This window comes from Pan paniscus, chromosome 8 (genome assembly GCF_029289425.2).
Source record: "Pan paniscus chromosome 8, NHGRI_mPanPan1-v2.0_pri, whole genome shotgun sequence".
NCBI classification, from domain to species: domain Eukaryota; kingdom Metazoa; phylum Chordata; class Mammalia; order Primates; family Hominidae; genus Pan; species Pan paniscus.
In genome coordinates this window covers 60,848,752-60,868,720 of record NC_073257.2, presented here as the reverse complement: position 1 = coordinate 60,868,720, position 19,969 = coordinate 60,848,752, and the positions used below count along the sequence as shown (strand labels likewise).

Genomic DNA, 19,969 nt, shown 5'->3' with positions numbered 1-19,969 from the left:
GGGTCTTTGGAGGTGGATGGAGCATTTGCCTGGGAGCTTGGAAACAGTTTGTGTCTCACCAGGTGTTTGCAGCTGGGGGCCTCCAGCCTCCTGTGGATTCACAGGGAACACACCCATCTTATTAGCACACTGCAAGCACTTGGATGATTTTCCTGGATGGGACTGGCCTTCCAGTGTGTTCCACAGACGTCAGGACCCCTCTGTGGGGTGCTTTTGGATGGGCTGAACCCTGTGTACCCCAATGGGCAAAGGAGGAACTTGCATGGCTCTGCTGAGGAGGGGGCAAGTCTAGTGATGACCCAAGGGATAGGACAAGCCAGATACCTCTGCGAGAGCTTAGTTCCACCCTCCCACTCCTGTGTAATGAGCTGGCCACTGGCCACATGTGGTTACTAAGCACTTGGCATGTCACTAGTCCAAATTGAGAAAAAGACACACCAAATTTTGATGATTTAGTACAAAAAAAGAATGTACAATATCTCATTAATAATTATTTTACTGAAATGGCAATATTTTGGATATATTGGGTTAAATAAAATCTATTATTAAAACTAATTTTACCTGTTTTACATTATTTTACTATAGCTACTAGAACATTTACAAGTACATATGTGACTCATATTATATTTTTTATATTTCTATTGGACAGTGCTAGTAAGAGACCAGTGCTTCAGCAAAGGGGCTTACAGGCAGCCTGTCTTTGAAATCCAGGATTTCTCATAAATGTTTGTTTTAAGTCAATGGTTCTCAACCAGGAGCAATTTGCCCCCCTAGGGAACATTTGGCATTGTTTGGAGTATTTTTGGTTATTCCAACTGAGGGGTGCTACTGGCATCTAGTGCGTATAGGCCAGCCATACAGCCCTCTTCCAGTCCTCAGTGTTCCATGAGCCTTCCACCATGGGGCTTTTGCACATCCTTCTTTCCCCTGAAATGCCTCCCACATTCACATGTGCGCACATGCATGCATGTATGTGTGTGCACATGCGTTCATGCATGCAAACATACACACACACCTTAATTCCTATTCACCCTCCAGTTACAGTATAGTTCAAGTGTTGCCAGCCAGGGAAGTCTTCCCACACACCCCAGTCTAGGCTGGATCCTCTGCTCCATCTCTCCTTTTCTTTATGGTATTTACCATAGGTTGCAGTTGTATACTCCTGAGTGTGACTCATTGGTGAATATCTGTCACTTGCATTGCGCCATGAGTTTCATGAGAGCAGGAACCATTTCTGTTCGGGGGCATCATTTTACCCCCAATACCTGGTGGACACTCAACCTGTGTTTTTTGAGTGAGTGGATGAATAGCTGGATAAAGGAGAAAGCATTTGCCTGGGTGGCTGGAGCACTGTCTCTACCCAAGCTGGCCCGGTACTTAGGAAATTTGGCCTCATCTTTCACTGACTCATATGTTGCAAATATTTTCCCAATTTGTTGCTTGCCCTTTATTTTTATATTAGAGTGGTTTTTTTTCTAGATTTACCTGTTTTTAACTCGTATATATTTTCCTTTTAGAATTTCTGTCTTTGTTTGCAATATTTCAAAATAAAATTGTTGATGCTATTAAGGAGGCTCCTTCTTTTAAAGGAAATCATCAGACTGATGGGCAAAGTTATAGGAGCTTTAACCATCTCCTGTAGCAGGAGTGTCAATGTCTCAGGAGCCTTGATGAATGTTCAGAGCCTGGTCAATACTTTGGGGGTGGGGAGAGAAAGCTCTATTAGTATGATGAAGTACCTTCAATGGCCTTATTCTTGTGATTGTCCCACAAGAAAGTAAACCAACATTTATTGTGCACCCATGCTCCAGGCACTTTTGTTGTACCTCATTTAATTCTCATGACTACACTATAATGTGATATCATTGTTACCATTTTGACAGATGTAGAAGAATCATGGTCACCCAGCCAATAAATGTGGGATCTAAATTTGTCTGTCCAATGCTAAGGCCTCTGCCTTCTCTCTAACCCAACACTATCTGAAGACCACTGCACCTGGCCCTGTACATCTCCATGAGAGCTGTAGATTCTTTCAGTGATAAAATGCAATGATATTTTTAAGAAGGTGCATCTAAACACATGGAGATTAGATCTAGACAACTCATAGAATGTTTGAGGTTGGATTATTGATACCTAGCAGAAAACTAAGCAAATAAAAAAGCAAGGCAATTATGAACTCCACAGAAAACAAAAGTGATTTATGAAAGAAAAATTATTATCATATATAACATACCTCAAGTGGGACTAGCAATTAAACGGTGCTAATAATGGAAATTCTGTTGTTAATCTAACCAAAATTTTAATATAACTAATTGGGAGGGTGGAGTGGGTGCTTATGGATGGTGGGGGAAAGTGTGTAGAAGAAACAAAATCTTCATCTTCTATAGTAAGAAGTTAATAGATAACACTTAAAAGGAAAAAATCAAGAAGTGGTAATAAATAAATACTATCTGGAAACATAGAAGTAATACCAAAAGAACCAATGACAAATGTTGAAAGTGGCTGCCTCTGTGTGGTGGGGAATGGAAGTAAAGGGATAGGACACTCCTGGGTTTTGCCCCAAGGCTGCAGGACTACTTGAAAAGTGGTTAGGGAATCACAGCCCAGAGGTCAACTGACCTCATACCTGCTCAGACTGGGGGATCCTTCAGAGCCCTGGAAGATTCTGCCCTTCAGGGACACTCATAGGGTTAGCAGGCCTCCTGGGATTGCTTAGTTATGAATGTTGTGGCTCCCAGGATGTGCCCTTGGCAATGCTGTGATGCCCCTGCCCAGGTTTGTCAGGTACCATGATGGCTCCCTATGACTCTCACCACCTTCATGGCTCTGAGAGTGAAGCAGCTAAGGAACAGTCACCTAATTAGGTGACACAGCATCTGGCTTTGCCTGATTCAGAGAGAGGACAGAGGTCTAGCAGAATGGTCAGTAAGGTATGCTGAGGAAGGGGCGTATTAGAACTGCTCATGGAAGGGTGCATCCAGGCTGTGGGCTGGAGCTTAGCCAGGGACTAGAGGCCTCAGAAGAGCCTGCTCTGGAGAAGGAGGACCAAAGGGAACTCACCCAGCAGTCTCTACTTCCAGGCCAGGCCCTGGCACCGCTGTTTGTAGCTGATACCTTCCGTGACAGCAGAGGTGCCCAAGCCTGGACATCCTCTGCCACTAGCCAGGTACTCCACCCCATGGAGAGAACCAAGCTGTCTCTTGTCAGTCCATTCTAAAAATTTGCTCAGAAGTGAAATGAAGTTGCAGAGGCCCTCAGATCAGCAAAGGGTCCAGGACAAACCCTGGGGAACCTGATTCAAGGAAATAAAAGTTTGCAATTTGGGGATCTTTGAACAAGAGTGGCCTCAAATCACATTGCAGCCTGATTTTTTTTTTTTTTTTGAATACTCTTCTAGGATTTTCATTGTTTATTTCTAAAATTTTTAACATTTTCTTATTGAGGCATAATTTACAGAGTAAAATGCACAAATCTTAAGTGTTCTCTCAGTGACCAGCCTGAAGATCAAGATATAAAGCATTTTCCTTAAGCCCAGAAAGTTTTCTCCTGTGTCTTCCCAGTCACCCTGGCTCTTCTCCCAACCAGAGTGACACTTTTCCGATTTCTAGCACCCTAGAGTGATCTCACCTATTCTTCAATTTTATATAAATGCAATCAAGGATATGACTTTCCACTATTAGTATATTAAAGGCCACAAACAGTCCTTCCACTTTCCTCTTTAAGGAAGGAAGGAAAGTGAGAGAATCTCTGTTGAGTGTTTAGAATGTGCCGGATGCAAGCTGGACCTTCCGTTACATGCAAATGTCCTATTTTAATCTTTACACCAACTCTGTGAGACAAGGGAGAAAACAGAGGCAGAATAATATAAGTAAAATGCTCAAAACTGCACCACTAATAAGAGCAGAAGCAGCTTAAACACAAGACTCTGAGATCTGAGAAGCCTCCCTCCCAAATCTAGTGCTGCACAGAGGCAGATGGAGGCTGACGTGTCACTGAACAGCTCATGCCCCCAGGGATGCCAGCAATACAGAGCTGTCAGATCCTGTCTAACCCTCACAAGCACCTGTCTCCATGGCAGGTACGCACAATGCTATCACTAGGTGCAGGGGCCAAAATGAAAGGTGGAGACAGGCCACTCACTCTGTGCTGGCCTGTCCCAGATTTGTTCCCCTGAAAGTCAGCCTGGCCAAGCAGCAGGCTAGTGGGAAAGGGGAGGGGAACTGATGGGACACAGAGCAGTGGGCACCCTGTGGAGTTAGCCCTCACCAGTGGTGCCAGGTGTGGGCCATGGATACAAAGGTGTGTGGTGGGCTCAGATGGGCCTGGCCCCTGCCACCTGGTGATGTTGAGGAATCCCAGATTTGGCTGCTATTTTACTTCAACTCCCATATTTCTGGGAAAAAAGATTGGCTATTCCAAACACTGCAGGCTCAGATAGCTTCCCCTCCCTGCTCACATGAGGAGTCAGACACTGATTTAACTCTTCATGCACTTACCAAGTGCTTAATAATCGCAACAACCACACTAATGACTGTTGAGCTCATGGGACATGCTGTCAAGCAAGCACAGCACATGAAATGACTTTACTTGTGTCCTCCAATGTCCCCACGTGGCAGTCCCTGGGTTAACTCTGGGCATGCCTGGATAGAGGTGCCCCAGGGTCACTTTTGTTTGCAACATATAAGACCAGGTCAACATTTCCAGGTCCATGGTAGCTGGCTTTGACCTACCTCTTTGAAAGCATGCTTCCTGGTTTGTCCCCTCACTTTAGAATGTCACATCCTATGTGGCTTGGAGCCCTGTTGGAACTTCCTGCTTGAAGTCCTATTGCACCTATCATGTGCAGTCACATGCATTATCTCCCTTCATCCTCAAAAGATTCCCATTGAGAAAAAGACCACTATTGCCCCATTTTTCGGATAAGGAAATTGAGTCCCAGGAAGGATAAAGAACTTGCCAGCCAGGAAGGGTACCCAACCAGGAAGGGGCACTGCTGGGATCAAGAACCCAAAGGCTTCTGAACATATAGTGCGTGCCTTCATATTTACATGCCAGGCTTGGATCCAGGCAGCAAGATAGGAAAGCTGCCCCAGGTTGTGAAAGCCTCTGTGCTAAGGCCCAGAGGTGGCAACCTGGGGCAAGCGGTGTGCCCCTGTGGTGGCTGCAATGCAGGAAGGCAGTGGGAGGACAAGGTGATGTGAGGGAATGAGCCTGTCCCACATCCAGGCAGGGTTTTAGACAATGGAGTGGCGTGCCTGTCTGGAGCCTTAGTCAATGATGCAGGCTGCAGTGGGGGCAGCAGGTGCGCAGGGAGTGGCCCTGAGGGCAGGGAGAGAGGATAAATGCTAGTGGGAGCAATGGTGTTTCCCGTCTGCCACCTGCAGAGAAGGAGAGGGAGACACAGGGGCCTTTGTTGAAGCAGATCTATGGAGAGCTGGGCTCCTCTGCTTCCAGACACTCTTCCCCCAGTGCCAGCTGTGTGCTGGGCAGCAGCTGGCACCTCCCCACCCTGCAGAGTTTGTAAGTACCAGAGTGTTTCAGCACCACAAGCTGAGAACAAACACTCCCAGCCACCACCCTCCACCCAGCCCTTAGGCCACCAGTCCATCTGTTGCTGCCTGAGGTTCATGCCAGGAGATGAAGGTGGCTGTTTGTACCCAGAAGAGGGGCGCTGTGAACTCAAGCCTCTTCCCCCACCAACCCTCATGTTCTCTTTCTTCCCAGATAACTCCAACCAACTGATGGGAAGACAGAGTTTCTCTTCCCACGGAAGATGTTAGACATCCATAAGTGCCCCCATCTGACCAGTGCTCTTAGACACTCAGAACACACAGTGCTGCTAGGTGCTGGGCTGGAGCAGCTCCAAGCTGGCCTTGTAGCCCCAGACAGCTGGAGAACTGGCCATGACCTTATTGTTTGAAGGTGGGGATAAATGATTTATTTGCAAGACAGGCCTGAACTGAGTCCAGGAGGCCACCTTGGACTCCACTATCCAAGGCAGCAAGGTAGTCAGGACCCTGCCCTGACTCTGCTGAAATCCTCACCAGCCCCAGTGATTACTTAACCAAGGGTAGAGAATATATTGATCTAAGCTAATGGCTCATAGGCAGACAGAAAATGAAATTTATAATCGACATGGAATTATATTGATTTTACCGATCCCAGGCTCTTGGTGAATGGCCTGCTTATCTGAACAGAGCAGAAACAGCAAGCACCTGGGGTCCTGGGCCATCAGCCCCTGAACAAAATCCAGAAGAGAGGAGAGAGGCTTCCAAGGGGCACAGCCTGCGGGAGCAAGAAGCGGGCCTACACTGTTCACTCAGCACTTAACTGCTCTCAAAGAAAATTGCCCATTGATTTCATCCTCACCACAGTCTAGGAAGCAGCAGGATCCATATCTGGCCCCCATTTATAGATAGAAACCTGAGGCTCTAAGAGGCTAAAGGGCCGGCCTCGGGACTCGGAATCCTGTGCATCTTCCATGACCTCCCACTGCCTCTCCACACCCACTGCTAAGCTACAGTTTTACTTTTCCACTCTCCTGCTTGCTGCTTCTCTGATTATGGGCAGAGAATCAGTAATCTCATGCCCTTTAGCTTTTCATGTGTGGAAACAGGCCGTGGGTAGGAGAATCCTGTTGGCAGATTTCTTCCAACCCAAGCAGATCATCTACAGAGGCACAAAGTCTCTTGGATTTGATGAGTTCCCGTCCTCTTCAAACTTGAGGATTCCTGCCTCACATTCGCAGACATGAGACACATGTTTATGAAGGAGAGGTGCATGTCCAGCCAGAGGTGTCAGCAAGGTCCCAGGGGCAGCATAAGGGATGGAAGTCAATTATTCTGCGTTGAGAGCCTACCAGAGGGGTCTTCATACCTTAGGAAGTAACTGCACTGACACTGATGCTTCAAAAGTGAGTCAGGATTCACCAGCAGAGTCATGAGTCCAGGGAAAGGAAAAGGCAGACATACAGGGGTGGAGGTGTGGCACAATGGCCCATGCGGGACCTGTCAGCTTGGAGAGAACCAGGTGTGTGGTGTGAGAGGGAGGAAGCTGGGCACCAGCTCACAGAGGCCCTCCACATCACAGCCACATCAGACCCATGTCTCTGATGGCTAAGGCTGTAGCGAAAACTGTCTACACCCTGTAAAGGGGGCACGGTCTCTTCCAAGGAGCCACAGCGAGAGAGACCCCAGAATGGGTTGAAGGCAGAAGTTGGAAGAGGTCCAACAGGCTGCTTTTTCTCAGAGGGTGGGTTTTCATTAGTCTGGCAAGGGCTTAGGATATGGTCTCTCCTAAGGCAGGAATGTGGGTCCTATGAGAGTCAGGGTGAAAAGCCTGGGAGTGGAGCCATACTTCCTGGTCTGGACTCACCCTCTCACTTTCTGCATCTTCCTGTTCCCCTGCTGGGCACACTCCACCCCTCAGTGAGGCTCACCTCATTCATTCATCCCTCCTCACCTCACCCCGGCTCCCTGCCCCCTCCAGCCAGCCCCACCCCAAGCCCGACTGTCTCACTGCTGCTGCTGCCTTCACACTCCCCTCTCCCTTTATAGATGACAGCAAGATCTGGTGTTGGGGCATCTGTCCCCCGTTAGCTCTGCCAGGGCAGGTGTGTGTCTTGCATCTCCATATGCAGTGGCTCTCACAGGTGGGCATACGGGAGGCCCCATAATCTCAAGAATGGATAAATGAACACCAGATCCGCTTGAATCTAGGGCTGCATCCTACATGGAAGTAAAGAGCAAACACTTCGGGTGTCTCCCGGCTTCCCACTGCCCTTGCTGAATACCAGCCTCAGCTGAGCCAGGAGGCAGACCCAGGAAGCATTGATTAAAATAACTTTCAAGAATGCAATCTTTTATATTGATTGTTAAATCATTAAAGTATTCACTATGAAAAAAAAATCCAAACTCTCTAATCTACCTAATCACTACTTAAAAATTAATATTTTCACTCCTGGGGGCAGGAATGGATAGGCTGTGCACTTTATTGGCTCTAGTTCTTCACCCCGAGGTGAGGCTCATTAGGAGGGCCTGGCTCATTCTCTAGACCCCCTGAGATGGAGACCTAGGAACAAACAGGTGGCCAATTAGGGCCAGGAAGAATGCAAGTCACAAATTAAGCTGGGTGTAGTAGCTCATGCCTATAATTCCAGAAGCCGAGGCAGGAGGATTACTTGAGGCCAGGAGGTCGAGACCAGCCTGGGCAACATAGCAAGACCCCATCTTTACAAAAAAAAAAATTAGCCAGGCATAGTCATACACACCTGTAATCTCAGCTACTCAGAAGGCTGAGGTGGGAGAATCATCTGAACCTAAGAGTTTGAGCCTGCAGTGAGCTATGATCATGCCACTGCACTCCAGCCTAGGTGATACAGCAAGACTCTATCTCAAAAAAAAAAAAAAACAAATAAAATTATACACATATATATAAACAAGTTTTTAAAAGTAGGGGCACTCAAGAACCATTAGGTAATAAATCATCTGATGCTTGTGCACAATTCCCAGGACAGTGTGGGACACGGAAGGAGGTCCCCTTTGCCCTTGGCGGCAAATTGCATTAACTTGATGAAACCTTCTCTTCCCGGCCCCTCCAGAGTGCCTCTTCCAATACCCCATCTCTCTCTCCTCAATCAATCTTTTGGCTCAATACTTACCCTTTAAATCAATTCAGCTCTGAGATCCATTTTGCTCTTTTCCCAGCCCGGCTTTAAAATCTCATTGACTTCTATAAATCAATTGTGTTTTAGCTCTCTTGTCCTGCAGCCACTTCTCCATGCTCTAGGGGCTGCACTCACAGAGCTGCAGATAGGAAACATCCCTGGCCCACGGCAGGGCGCCTCACCCCAGGGAGCATCTCCAGAGCTGAGAGCCCAGCAGCTGCTCAAAGGCACAAGTCTATTCAAAGGCTGCCACAGTCTATTCAAAAGATCCTGAAAACAATGAATATGTTCAGTGGGGATCTCCAAACCAAAGCAGACCCTGAGATAAGGATTCACATGCAGTAATCTATTAATGAGACCCTCAGGGGACACAGTTGGGGGGTAGGGGGAGGGGGATCCGAAAGCAGGACATGAGCAAAGTCCTGTTACCCTTTCAGATGTAACAGGAAAGGGAGGTCTCAGCCTGAGCCCCCAACTGAAGAGTGAAGTACACCCCTGTACCTAGCTAGAAATAAGGTTGGTTAGGGGTTTTTAAGCTCCTAAATTGGGCGAGGGGTGGATGATATAAACTCCTAGGCACTCCCAGTCTTCCCAGTACATGGGCAAAACAGGCTCCAGTAGCCCAAGGCCGGTCTTCCAAAACCTGTCAGCAATCCTGAGAAACCACCACCCACCCCTGGGAAGACTGTTGGAAGGACAGCACAGTTGGGGGTGGGGAGGGAAATAGACACAGGAAAAGGGATTCAAGAGAATTTGGGCAGAGCTCCATCATGATCCATATGATCTCAGAGAGCAATGCCTGAGCTTTGGCAGCTGCCAGGTGCTCTTGTCAGTGCAGGGCTGGGCCCATGAGTGATCCACACACCCTCACTGAGCCCCTGGTTGGCAAGAGAGAGACAGGGTGGAGGAGGCAGGCTGGAGCCCCAGGCTCACCCAAGCAGCTCACCTGCAGAGAGGGACCAGTGTGCTCACTCACAGTTCCCTGATGGTGGTCCCATGGGAGGACCACAGATAGGCTTGGTCCAGGCTTCCACCAGCATCCTGGCCTGTTCGTTGTGGGCTGATCGGTGTTAGTCTCTCCCACTAGCTTGGGAGCTCCATGCAGGCAGAGGCTCTGACCTTCTTGCTTGCTGTGGTCCAGAGCCTAGTGTGATGCTTGTCTCAGATAAATACTCATAAGCATGTATCAAATAATGATCCTTTAATTGCTATTTTAGATCTCCTGTAAGGGGATCCAGCTCCACTCCAAAAGAGCTCTTTCATTTAAAACTTTTAATTGTAATTTATATAATAAAAAAATTCATTCCCTTCATGAAATGTACAATATAACAGCTCCGGGCTTCCCTTTAGGAACATTATCACCATTCTAGGTGGGATATGTTCCTTCCAGACCTAACTGTGTACAAACACGAGCACCCGCTGAGAATACATTGCAATGTCTTTTGTTTAGGATTTTTGTTTTTCTTTCCTTTTATATAAAGTGGTTCCCCATATCCACAGTATCGTGTTTGCAGTTTCAGTTACCCATGGACACCCACAGTCCAGAAATAAACGATTCATAAGTTTTAAATTGTATGCTGTTCTGAGTAGCGTGGTGTCCCACTCTGTCTTGCCCAGCACATGAATCCTCTCTTTGTCCAGCATCTTCACACTGTCTAAGCTACCTGCCTGTGGTCACTTAGTAGCCATCTCAGCTGTCAGATGCACTGTCACTGTATCACAGTGTTTGTCTTCCAGTAACCCTTACTTTACTTAATAATGGCTCCAGAGCACAAAAGTGTGGTGCCAATTTAGTAATTAAACTTTGTCATAGATATGTATGTATAGGAAAAACTGTATACAGGGTTCAGTACTACCTGCAGTTTCAGGCATCCCCAGGGGTCTGGGAACATCCACTGGGGGTCTAAGAATATATCCCTGGCTTGAATAAGGGGAGACTACTGTAGTTTTATATTTTGTAAATTGTTCTGCAACTTACTTTCTTCCACTTCTATAATATAATTGAAGTAAATGTTGTTGAGGTAAAGCAGGAAGGAGAAATGGAGCAGTGGGGGAAACAGTTTCTAAAGAGTGATAAGAGAGGTGTCATTGAAAAAGTAATGTTTCAGTAAAGAGTGAAGGGGCTGAGAGAGGAACTCTAGGGCATCCGGGAGGGCCCAGAGAGCAGAGGGCATATGGCAGGTGTAGAGACAGATGCTGGGCACATGTCTGTAGGAACAGCAGGAGACAGTGCGGCCAGGACAAGAGAGGATAAAGGAGGCCGAGAGGCCATGTGGCCGGTCCCCAGGACCCTCATAGGCCATAGTGTCAGATCTGACTGTTGCTCTGAGGGAGCTCAGGAACCTGCAGGGTTTTCATAGGGTGCAATGTGATCTAAGTCCCACATTTAAGAACTCTTGCTGGCTGCCCTGTTTTGAAGAGGCTGCAGCAGTAACTCGGGTGAGAAACAAAGCAGCTGGGAGCAGGGAATATCTGAGGATGGGGTATCCACTGGCTGAGATGGGAAAACCATGGGAGGAGTGGGTTCTGGGGCAGGGAAAGACCAGGAGTTCTGCTTTGGACATGCAGCATTGGCAGGGTCAAGGCCAGGGTTGAGCCACATGAGGGCCTTCTGTGCATGGATGGTGTCCAAACCCATGAGGCAGAGATATAGACAGACATGGGGGCCAAGGACTAGCCCTGAACACTCAGCACTGAGAGGTCAGGAAGACGGGGAGATGGGAGTGACAGCCGGTGAGGGAGGGGAGAAGCGGGGGAGTATAATCTTGGAACCCAGGAGTACAAAGTGGTCCTGGGACAGGGATGGATCAGCCTCACAATCAAGTGTAGCCAAAGGGCCAAGGAATGGGAGGACTGACTGGATGCTTGGGTTGAACAATGTGAGAGTCATTGCCAATGTGGTAAGAGCAGTTCTGGTGGGACGGATGTTGGGGAAGTCTGACTGAAGCTTAACAGAGAACAGAAGCCAGGTGCGGTGACAGATACCCGTAGCCCCACCACTTGGGAAGCTGAGGATTGCCTGAGCCCAGGAGTTCGAGTCTAGCCTAGGCAATGTAGTGGTGAGACTCTGTCTAAAAGAGAGAGTGAGAGAAAACAAGGCAGGAATTGGAGACAAGGATTGAAGACAGTGAGGTGCTGGATAAAAGAGAAGCTAACCATGTTAGCTTGTATATTTTGATCTCATTCTTTTCAAGTCTTTTCTAATGTGAATATAGCACAGTTTGTCCATTTTCTTACTAACGGGCACTCAGGTTTTTACGTTTTTAGATATCAATGGGCATGCTTGATTGTGACTACCCATGCATTTGTAGTTCTCTCTGCAGGACAGAGGTGAGCAGCACAATTGTTAGATTGCAGAGCATGCATGTTTTGTTGTTGTTGTTGTTGTTTTGGGGTTTTTTTTAGACAGGGTCTATTGTCCCTATTGTGCTCTATTGTCCAAGCTGGAGTGCAGTGATGCAATCTCGACTCACTGCAACCTCTGCCTCCCAGGCTCAAGGAATCCTCCCACCTCAGCCTCCTGAATAGCTGGGACCACAGGGGCACACCACCATGCCCAGCAAATTTTTGTATTTTTTGTAGATGTGAGGTTTCACCATGTTGCCCAGGATGCACGTTTTTAATTTTAATGAATACAGCCCAATTACTCTCTATATGTGACTTAGGATTACTCACAGTCTTGCCAACATGTGATATCGCCAAACTTTAAAAAAAAAGTACCTATCTAAATGGTACACAGTGCAGTATCTTATGGCTGTAGTCTGCATTTGCCCTCTCACTGCTGAAGTTCAGCATACCCATACATGCTGGTAGTTATTTGTATTTCCTCTCCCTCCCATTGCATATTCACTTCTTTAATTTATTCAATTCTGAGAAATGAAGGATCCCTCCTGGATGAGAAAATGGCGTGAAATGGTTCCTCCTCTGCTGGCCCTGTGCCTCGGGGTGACTTCGCGTTGCACAGTCCTTCTGCTCTCCTCTAACAATGAATGAACCTTTGGGTACTTGAATTCCATTTGCCTACACCCAAGGTTTTGACCTCTTGTGTTTGTGTTAACGTGTTTTCATCTCAAGCTTCATTTCTTTTTGAGTCTGCGGGCTCGCAGTCACCCTCCCTCTTAGCCTGGCGCTCCTCCTCTCTGGTGGCTCTGAGCTGAAGCACTTAAGGGCTACTCAGGCTCCATTTGCAGTCTCAGAACTGTAGTGTCCATAGTGAGCAAGACCAGCCAGGGCTTGAATCCCGGCTCTGCCACATAAGAGCAATGTTGTGTGACCTTGAGGAAACTCTTCTCTCCTCTGAGCCTCAATTCGAACATCTGAGAAATCAGGGTTGCGCTGAGAAATAAGTGAAATTATTCAGGTCACCCACCGGGCCCTAGCTCTGGCAGTCACAGGCTCTTGTGAACGTCCATCCCTTCCACTGCCCACCCACCCCAGCCCTACCCTGCCCATGCGCTGAATTTCTTCTTTCTCTCATCTCACCCCAAGAGGAAGCAATACCCCCATGACCACCTCCAGAGTCCCCAGGACGGCCAGGCCAGAGTCATGGAGCAAGCGCCAAGTTTACCATCCTCAGTGACTGGGAAGGCGTGCAGCTCACGTCCTCCCTCACAGGCCGGATGGCCCGGCTCAGCGCGACCTGTAGTCTGGACCAGGCCACTCAAGGGTTTATGGGCACCCTGGCACAGATGCAGCTCAGGGCCGCAGCAATATAGAGGCATGGGATGGGGACGTTGTCAGAATGAGCACAAGGAGGGCTGTGGGGAACAGGTAGACTCTCTAATCCCAGCAGGTAGGGCCTCAGCTGGTGGGGCACTTCGGAGCAGAGGAAGGCCTCATTCTTGCTACAGGGCACCTCCTTGCCCCCACCACAACCGAGGAGAGTGTCTTGCCATCTCATGCTAACCTCTGACCATCTGAGCTCAGGCTCCACATCCTGTCACCTCCCAGGAAGCTCCCTCTTGACTCATCACCCTACCTGACCCTCACCCACAGCCTCCACCTCTGCCAGTCCAAATGCACTTAAACCGGCTCAGGTCCCTCCCGTTCTAGCAAGGGGCACCCTGCCCCTCCATACCACTCTCCCCTCTTCTCTCCTGCTTGCAGGGAACATTCCTGAAGGAGTTCTCTAGGCTTCTTTGCTGTACTCCCCCTCCTGTCACCCCTACCCTCTCTCTGTAAAGTGGCCCTTGTGTACCCTCACCCCTCCACCCATGACACTGCGACCTTAATTCTCTTCCCTTGGTGTGGTTTACCTGCTTTTGAAAATTTTATTTATAATTGACACATAATAATTGTACATGCCCGTGGGGTGCAGTGTGGAGGGAGCTACACACAGGAAAATTCTGTGCTGTGGAAGGGTAGCAATTGCCAGGCTGGGGCTGGATTTTCCTCTGTGTGTAGTAAATACCATAACTACTTCTGTGAAAAGAGTAAGATTTTTTAGAACTGTGTGTAGGAAGATCTGTGTGTAGCTCCCTTAGTAGCTGCATATCTATTTTGGAGAATCTTGTGGAAGGCAGGAGCTAAGAGTCAGGAAGTAGCCCAGGCAAGGGATGGTTATATACAAATCAGTTCAGTAAAGGGGAGACGAAAAGAAGGCAGAATGCACAGAGAGAATCTTCAGATTTGGAAACTAAGGGACTGTAGGGCTTGACGGGGAGGGATTTGTCTGAACAAGTCCAAGCTGTTAAGTCCGCTTGGTCATGGAGCCCTGGATGAGAATGGGGAGGAGAAGTGGGTTGGGGAGAGACATGTTGAATTTGGACATAGGCCCAGATAACCATTAGACATTTCTCTGGAGTGTCCTGCAGATGGTTTGACACATGAGTCTGAAGCTCCTGAGTAAGATCCGGGCAGAAATAACGCCCTGGGATTCATAATGAAATAGAGACAGCTGGGACAACCCTGGACAACAGCAGGATTTGGGAGGATGGAGGAAGTTGAAGCCAGAAGCAGGCTGGGGAAGCGGAAAGAAACTTGGGCAAAAACGCTGGTATTTGGGCTCTGCAGAGGGGAAGGAAGGAAGAGCTTCCAGAAGCAGAGGGTGATTAACAGTGTCTGAGCCACCACAGGGCATCGGAGGATGAGACCCTGAGATCCAATTCAGGTTGGATTTGGTCAGAGCAATATCAGGAGAGGCCAAAATCTCTAAATGCAAGGAGTTGGTGGGGACTAGGGGGTGAGGAAGGAGAGGCGGGTATGTGGGCCACCCTCTCAAGATGTGCCTGTCAGCAAGAGTAGGTGACAGTGGCCCCTCAGTACACGCAGTCATGTGAGCCAAAAGATTGCAAGTGCCAGGCTAGCTTCTTCCTCCCAAGCCTGAGTCCCACCTCCCCTGAGGTCATCCCACACTCTAGTATCCTTCGAGGCCTGGCCTGGGGCCTCCCTCCGCGGGGTGGAGGGACCTCAGCAGAGGTCTATAGCAGAAGGGTCGGCACCTCAGGGTCAGCATCCACAGCCTTTGCCTGCCCCACAAGGCCTGTGCTCTTTCATCCCTCCGTGGTGGTTGTGATTTACTTCCCCTGCCAGACTGCGGGACCCCACAGGGAACACCATCAAGTCAATTGGGCTCTGTACCTGGAGGAGCTCCATAGATTTGGAATAAATGGATGAGTGAATGGATGGTCCTGCGTGTGCATGGAAGAGCCACCTTTGGGAAGGGTGGAGGTTGAAGGGCACCTTCCTCCTCTCTGGGTCCTGAGCTTGCCTGGGCCTGCTCCTGGGGACCCTCCAGAAACTCCGATCTGTTCTGGAGACTTAGAATGCCAGAGCTGTTTGACTTGAGGCCTGGTTTAAATATTAACAGGACCAAATAAATTGATTAAAGGAAGTGCTGAAGACCGGAACAGCAGTTATTAATAAATCATAGCAATGATTATTTTCCTTTCAAGAAGCTCCATCAGCCTAATATGTGTGTGATTGATCAGCTGGGGAAAATCCTAGGCTGGTTTTGCAGCTTCAGTAGCATCTGCAGGAAGTGCTTCCTTGTCAGAGGGACTGGAGCCAGCCTTTCCTATCCTGCAGGGTGGGGCAGGTGGGACTCTCGGGGATGACTACATCTCCTGAAGTAGAGACCACCCAGAGCTTCCTGCCTACCAGCTCCCTTGCCCCAGTGACCATGGCCCCCCATACCTGCTCCCTCCTACATGAAGCTCTCAGGAGGCCTGATGCCTGGGCCTTGGGCATCAGGGCACAGAATGTGCCCACCTTCTTTGTCTTGCCACATTGACTACAGGCCAGTCCCGCAGTCAGCCATGTATTGATTGTGCAAGATCCTGCTCTCAGCCAGGCTCAGCGTCCATGGTCCTATGCACAGGGAGCTCACCCTTCTTGGGGCAGGCATGCCTGGACAGAGAGCACCTCACAGACATTGTCCACCGCTGGGACAGAGGGTGCAGCAGCGCTCAGAGGAGCTGGACTGTGCTGATGAGTCACCGAGTTTTTGTTGAGCTCCTAATGTGCACCAGCCCTGCACAGGATGCTATGGGGGATGTGGAAAGAAGAGCAAGTGCATTTAATGAGACAGCTTCAGGCCCTGTTGTAATAGAAGACAAGAGACAGAATCAGGGATGTAGCTCTAGAACATTCCATGACTTCAGTCCCCACTAAAGACCCCAAAGAGTACTTTGCAAACATCTGTGGAAGGACAAAATGTTCTCCATAGCCCTTGAAGATTCTCTGATAAGAGATAAAGGACAATTCAAGAATAGACAGTGGAGACCTAAGCCAACCCACCAGCTCCAGAGACTCCTCACTGCCAGGGGAAACAACATCTGTCAATTCTCATGGTAGGAATCTCACTTGATTAAACAAAAAAAGCCCAGGCACTGGTGACCTAATTTGACTAGCAATTCTCAACCCATTAAAGGAATTTTAGAGATGAGCAAGTTGAGACCCAGATAAGAAAACTCAGTAATCAAAGGGGCACACCTCTCCCTGTCCTCCTTAGTCCCCTGCCAGACTCCTCTGAAGCCCAGGGGTCCTGATAACCCTTGTCAGCTCCACCTCCCAGGGCCTGATGCAGCCCCAACCCTGGAAAGGGACTGGTGAGTGCTGCTGAATCCAGCCCTGCTCAACCCCTCGCTGGCTTGAGATGGAGAAGGTGAGGCAGCAGCCCTGGAGCAGAAAGGCCCCTTCTGATGCTGTTGGGTCTCTTCTGGCACAACCCCACCTGTCTTATCAGAAGCGCAGCTCACCCTCATCTGGGCAGGGTGGTTTCTTCCAAGTCTGTGTCCTCCACACAGGGCTGCTGAGGTTGCAGAGCAGCCAGGGCTGTGCAGCACAGATGCGGGATAGGGTGCTACAGCTGTCTGGAAATACAGGTGTCTGGAAATTCCAGGCTGTAGGAAGACTTGCAGGGAAGGGCTGGGGCTCCTATGGAGAGGGAAAGGGGGCCCAGTAGCTCTGGGTCTCCAGGACTCCAGGATTGTATGCCACTGAGTTTGACTCAGTGCTCCTCCTGCTGTGGGCAATCAGCTAAATGGGCAAAGGGAGCGAGCAGACGTCTCATACAATTGGTAGAAGCCCGTGCAAAGATGTTCCAGCTGATTAATCACCCAAAATCAGAACAGCTAGGACAATAACTACGTGCCATTTTATACCTACTAAATTATGGAGTAGGAATGCTCAAATTATACTATTTTATGTTGGTAGTGATGGGGAAAGTGGCACATTGGCATAATTGTTTGGTGTAATACAGCCAAACGCCATCTCTAGAAGGCAGTGTATAGTGGCATTTAAAGGGCCAGGGGCCAGAGAGTGGTCCATTCTCTGCCCTGTGACCTCACTGCTGGGAGCCCAGCTTTAGGAAACAAATTCTGCACGGAGACATCCACTGCGCCATCTCCATTATCCTAATCCTCATCACCATAGTAACCCATTACTAGGCACCCATACGTCTAAGCACTCTGCAGTTATGCTGTCTCCCCTCTGCCAGCTTGCCCTGCTGGGTGAGGTGTTGTTATCTCATATGGGCCCAGTTTTCTGACTGGCAAACTGAGGCACAGAGAGTTCACAGAGCTGGCAGTGATGCAAACTCAAACCTTAGTCCAAAGCCTGTATTTCTTCAGTTGGGTCCCAACGTCTTTTTAATTAAATAACTCACATTGAGGAGAGTGCCAATACCCATCAATGTGAGAATGTAAAAGCAATGTATGGTGTGTCCATTTGCAGGGATAATAACCAGCCATAGAAATAAAGGAGGGAAGCACACTCTAAATCCACATGAACAAGTGTGGGGACCAACCCCACAGAGAGGAGGGAAAAAAAGTGCCGATCATTCTGAAACACAGATAAGGTGAAGCTCAAGCCCAGTTTCAGGGCGCTGTTGGGCTTCAGAGGGGGCTGCTTTCCTTGAAAGTCCTGGGCCATGTGATCCACACTCAGCTCCCTGATTTGCCTTCCCGTTAGTCTCTGGAAAAAACCCACTGTCCTGAGGAATCACCAATCCAGCTTCAGTGTGCAGGGGCAAGCATGCAAACAACACACTTCCTCTCTGGGCCAAAACACAGCCAAGGCAAGGCTAGAGCATTCAACCCCAACCTCTCCAGCAGCAGAGGGACAGCAACAGAGAATCAAGGTGGAGCGGGTGAGGACCTAGACAGTCTGACACCAGGGTGGCTAGTGGTACCCATAGATCTATCACAGCTACTTGGGTGCCAGAGAGAAGAGATGAGGCCTCCTGTGAATGCTGCTGTTGTCCATGAGCAGGGGCCTGTCTGGAGGGGACAACCCCTTCCAGAGCAGAGGCCTGTGTAAAAGTGATAGATTCAGTATTATACCCCAGGCCATATGACAGTTGAGGTGAAGGTGTGAACATCAGTGTTGGGGTGATTGGACCCAACACCAGGCTGTGGGAGCAATGAAGTCCAGCAGAGTCAAAGGAATGAGAAAAGACAAGTTAAGAGAGAAAGTGGGATCAGGGGGCCAATGTTAGTACGGAGGCTGCGAAGGCCCGGAGCTCTGGGAGCCCACACCATTTATTGGTGATCAAACAAAAAAACAGGTGGTGAGGATGTGGAGGTTGAAAGGAAGCAGTGTATCAAGCAAATGTGCTACAGCTGTGATGGTTTAGCATTTTCTTTGAAACATATGGCTATTGAGATAATGGGAGTGCTAGAAGCAAGGAGCCAGCAAGTCTAGACACATTGCAAAGTCCACGAGGGGTTTTAGACCCTGGACCCTGGACATGTTCCAAGCCCTGCCTCAGCTTCTCTCTCAACACTCAGCTTTTCTCCCAACACACCAAGCTTATAATGTGTCCTCGGACAGTGCCTGAGTGCTATGTAATTTTTTTTTTTTTTTTTTTGAGACTGAGTCTTGCTCTGTTGCCCAGGCTGGAGTGCAGTGGCGCAATCTCAGCTCACTGCAAGCTCCGCCTCCCGGATTCAGGCCATTCTCCTGCCTCAGCCTCCCGAGTAGCTGGGACTACAGGCTCCTGCAACCATGCCTGGCTAATTTTTTGTATTTTTAGTAGAGACAGGGTTTCACCGTGTTAGCCAAGATGGTCTCAATCTCCTGACCTCGTGATCACCCATCTTGGCCTCCCAAAGTGCTGGGATTATAGGCGTGAGCCACCGCGCCCAGCCAGTACTATGTAATATTTAATGTCATGTTAAGATACAAAAAATAGCTAACAATAAGGGTGACCCTAAGTATCCAGTGATGTTTGACCACCATGACTTACGTCTATTCCTTGCCCCCCACAGTAACAAGGACACGCATGTAGAAGTGGGTAAGACATCATCTCCTCCAGTCCCCACCCTTCAGTCCAGAGTGGCAGAAAGACAATCACAGAGATAATCACCAGCCATGGGCCACCTGTCCTGGTAGGGGAGGGAGTGACTATTTGGAGGAGATTCAGAAGGAAGGCTCCATGGAGGAAGTGTCCTTTGAGTTGGCTCTTGAAGGATATATAGGAGCTCACCATGCAGCTAATGCCAGGGTATGGATGGAAGAGGGATGGAAGAAAAGTCCAGGCTAGTGGGACCACATGGGCAGAAGTAGGCCAGGCTTAGAGAACTGCAGTCACTAGTGTAGTGGGAAGAGCTTACACCCACACACACAGAATCACAGATACAGTGCAAGAATTGTAGGTCACAGGCACTGTGCTTTCCAATCACAAGTTAGAATCCATGGCCTAAGAATTACAGGTGTGATTACATTTGAACTCAGAATTATTTCTCCAGAGTTCAAGATGGCCCCTCCTAGTGATCACTGTGGCAATGGCCTTGATACTGGCCAGAGAGAGGAGAGGAGCTTCCCTGGGGACAGAGGAGAATGAAGGAGAGGGACAGAAGGGGA

At 48.8% G+C, this 19,969-nt stretch overlaps 1 protein-coding gene across 25 annotated transcripts in view; it reads left to right on the top strand.

Annotated features, from left to right (window-relative positions):
* Window positions 1-19,969, top strand: part of ARHGAP22 (Rho GTPase activating protein 22) — a 249,146-nt gene that overhangs the window by 56,445 nt on the left and 172,732 nt on the right. The gene's annotated exons all lie outside the window — the stretch shown is intronic.